Genomic DNA, 4,029 nt, shown 5'->3' with positions numbered 1-4,029 from the left:
CATGTCCTAATATCTCTGGACCATTAGGAAAATTAACACTGGTCATTTCAAAACACACTGAAATGGTCATTTCCAAACCAGACTACACAGTTTCAAGATCTTACATAGTGCCATGGCCCCTAGAATGGGATGGGTATCTTAGCTGGTGCTTAATTAGTTCACAATGATATGTCCAAGACTGATATATGTTGTAGGTGTCCCATGGCCCCTTTATGTCTAAGAAGCTTCTGTTGTTTCTGGGTCCCCTAGAGTTTTAACCAACTGCATAGATGCACCTGACAGCCATTCTAGGTTCTTCCAATTCCCATTTGCCAGGCACTCCTCTAATTACACTATATGCATTGTCCTATTTAATCCTCATAATAATCTAATATGATAGTACCTATTTTTATCCACATTTTATAGATGAGGACTTTGAGGTTAGGTAATATGCTCAAAGCTCTCCTATCTTGTTAGGGGTAAAGCTTTCTCTGCGGATTGATTCTCTTTACTCTTTTGTGTGAATTCTCATTAATAATTCATTTTCCCACTCTTGTTCTGCCTCTCAGATCTGAGAGAAACCTCTTGCTATCATTTCCACTTGCTTTCAAATTTATCTTTGCAAAGACCCAGCACAGCAAGACACGCCAGTCATCTTAGTTAATCTCCTTATTCAATTCACGAAGCAAGTATTTCTAGGCAGCAGCTATATGTTCAACATAAATTCTGATGACTAATGTGCAAAAGAAATACAAGAGTCCCTTTCATAGGAAATACAACTGTAATTTAATTTAATTAGAAAGAAACCTTAGCTCTTCAATCGTTAACTGTTAATTTGACACTTGGGACTCAAACATACAAACAGCTATTGTTGTTTTTGATGGTTCTTTCTTCTGGGTCATGTCCCAGATGTAGCATAACTCTCTTATGCTCATTTGAGAGCTACTGAACCCCAAAGGGCCCACCTCCACCCACAGTCCTCCTCAGGGTCCAGTGGGTCTCAAGTCTCAATTTTCCATCTCTCTAATATGCTCAAGGTTTCCATAGGGATTAGAATGAGGATGAAATCTTTAAGAAATTCAAAGTGCCATTTTAGAGTCAATGTAGTTTTGATAGGTTTTAGGGATGACTCTGGAACCTAACCACTAAATATAAGCTCTTTATGGGAAAATATGAACATATTCCCCCAAAACAAATTTGGAATCCAATCTGGTTACACTCCTTGATTATAAACCATGTTAAATTCTTTGCATTTCTCGGATACCTTAAGTTGTAAACCTGGTCACTTTATTTTTTTTAATTGTTTTTTTTAATGTTTGTTTATTTTTGAGAGACAGAGAGACAGTGTGAGCAGGCAAGGGTTAGAGAGAGAGGGAGACAGAATCTGAAGCAGCCTCCAGGCTCTGAGCTGTCAGCACAGAGCCCAGCGCAGAGCTCAAACTCGTGAACCGTAACATCACAACCTGAGCTCAAGTTGGACACTTAATCTACTGAGCCACCCAGGTGCCCTGAAGCCTGGCCACTTTAAAAGGAAACTTCTGATATTTTCTCTATTCTTAGACAGAAGTAGATGTTTTATTCTGGACACCAATTCTCAACTTAAGCAAATTAGTGCTTCTAGCTACTTCAGGGAAAACAGAGCTCTCTGGTAGGAATCATTTAAGACTTTACAGAAGTGTTTTACAGAGTTCTTATTACACTTATTTATCTCAAAAGTAATCCCCCATTAGCTGAATGTAAGGTGACCTACTGTGGAAACTAGTTTTACTGGAACATTTTATTCTGTATTTCTGTGATCATGAGTTTAGTCCTAGGGAAAGGGAACTCAGAACCATTTGCTTCTCTCCGTCATGTAGGTCTGGTTCAGGAGCCTGCTCAAATAGTCCATGATCCTGATGGAAAGCAGAATGTCAGGGTTTTATAAGAAGAAACATAAAATTCCTGATCCCAGAGAGTGATCAGTTCATCTTATTGCTTCCTCCTCAGATGAAGAACAATTTCAGTAAGATGAGATCCCTGAGCACAGAATCTGCAGGAAGGGGAGAGTACTGAAATGGAGGATAACCTTCAACTTTGTCCTGAGTAATTTTTAAGTCTCCATCCACCTCAGTTTTGTTATCTGTGAAAGGGGGTCTTGATACCTATTTAACAGGAATATTATAAGATCAAAAGAGTTATGTGAAACTCCTCTATGAAATTTAAAACAGTATATACCACTACAGATTTTGAAAATTCATTTTTATATTTCCTTTGCTTTTTAACCTAGAAAATGCACTGACCAGCCATAATGACCCCATTACCTATTTTAAAAGCATTGCGGGGCGCCTGGGTGGCGCAGTCGGTTAAGCGTCCGACTTCAGCCAGGTCACGATCTCGCGGTCTGTGAGTTCGAGCCCCGCGTCGGGCTCTGGGCTGATGGCTCGGAGCCTGGAGCCTGTTTCCGATTCTGTGTCTCCCTCTCTCTCTGCCCCTCCCCCATTCATGCTCTGTCTCTCTCTGTCCCAAAAATAAATAAACGTTGGAAAAAAAAAAAAATTAAAAAAAAAAAAAAAAGCATTGCTAGAATTTGATGATAGTGGGAGATAGTAGCAATAGCAAGAAAAACAGAAAGAGGAGTATGAGTGGTGGGGAGTGTGTGTGTGCTGTCCCCTGTGCTGGATTTTCTTTGTGTCGCAAGACTTTCTGTGAAAGCTGTCCTGTGTTCAAAGGGAAATGAACACAAATTAGATGGGCAATCTACCCAGCTATCAGAATTCACATTAATCTTACCACCAAAATAACTGTCCATTGCAAGTTCAGTTCACTTTTTTTTTTTTTTTAAACAAGCTCTGGCTGGTTTTATTAAAGAAAAATTTTACAGGATTTACTTTCCACCAGTCTGTTCTGGCATGCTTCTAATGATAATACAATCACCTGGGTCAATGATAGCCAGTGTGCATACTCTGTAGTATTTCCCACATGTTGTGCCCAATTCAACATTATTCCCACTGTATTTGTGGCCAACATGGCATAATATTCTATTTCAGATTTCCTCAAGACCGGGCAGTTGTTAGTGAGGATGACCAGTTTTGCTTTGCCATGTCTGACTGTTCAGAGTCTGCTTGTACCCCAGCACATACTTTCCGCTTTCCATAATGAATTGAAGCCTAGAGTTAATCACCTCCACTGACTTTTTGTCTTCTAGGTGGCCACCATCTTCCTGCTTTAGGTGTGGGATGGCCCCAACCAAGAGCAGCAGCCAAGATGGCTGGGAGTGAGAAAGGGTCATTATTATTTTCTGAAATAGCCATTTTTATTGCTAATAGTTTCATGGACTTGTGGAGATTTCATTTTGCTTTGTTAAATTGGTTAAGATATCTTAAATTAGCCATTAGATAAGAGTTTACCTTAAGAATGCTGTTTTAAGAGACGAGATAAGTTCCAATCTGGAACCAAGAGTGACCTAGAACAGATACATCTTTCCAATTCCAATCCAATGGAACCCTTAGGCTGAATTCTACCTCTTAAAAAAAAAAAAAAAAAAAAAAAAGGAGGGGATATAAAGGTGGAGAAAAGAAAGCTGATAAATCACTCCCTCCAGTTTTTGGAAGGAGGTAGATCATGCTTCCACTCCCACAAGGCCAGTGCTGGGAACTCCCCATTTTGGAAGATGAGGCAGATCTTGACATGAAAAAAGTTTGAAGTAGTGTCCCACCCTAGAAAATAAGCTAAATTAACTTCTTAGAGTACACAGTTAAGATGTAAAAACAGTAAATACCCAGCACACTCAAAGGCTTTAGAAATGCATGTATCTCTTGGGGAGCAATTTAAATTTCAGAACTCTATCTTTAGAAATTGGGGTGCTGGGGGGGTGCTCAGTCGGTTAAGTGTCAGATTCTTGATTTCGGCTCAGGTCATGATCTCACCATTGGTGAGTTTGAGCCCTGCATTGGGCTCAGCACTGGGCCTGGAGCTTGCTTAAGATTCTCTCTCCTTCTGTCTTTGCTCCTTCCCCACTCACACACGCACACGTGCTCTCTCTCTCTCTTTCAGAAGAAAGAAAGAAAGAAA

The 4,029-nt window shown here is 40.0% G+C and overlaps 1 pseudogene; it reads right to left on the bottom strand.

Annotated features, from left to right (window-relative positions):
• Positions 1-2,813: 2,813 nt before the first annotated feature.
• LOC112866347 (large ribosomal subunit protein eL30 pseudogene) lies at positions 2,814-3,247 on the bottom strand (annotated as a pseudogene).
• Between the last annotated feature and the right edge of the window lie 782 nt (positions 3,248-4,029).

The sequence above is a fragment of the Puma concolor genome, chromosome C1 (genome assembly GCF_028749965.1).
Source record: "Puma concolor isolate L17-30 chromosome C1, mPumCon1.1.hap2, whole genome shotgun sequence".
NCBI classification, from domain to species: Eukaryota; Metazoa; Chordata; class Mammalia; order Carnivora; family Felidae; genus Puma; species Puma concolor.
This window is presented reverse-complemented; position numbering and strand designations above follow the sequence as displayed.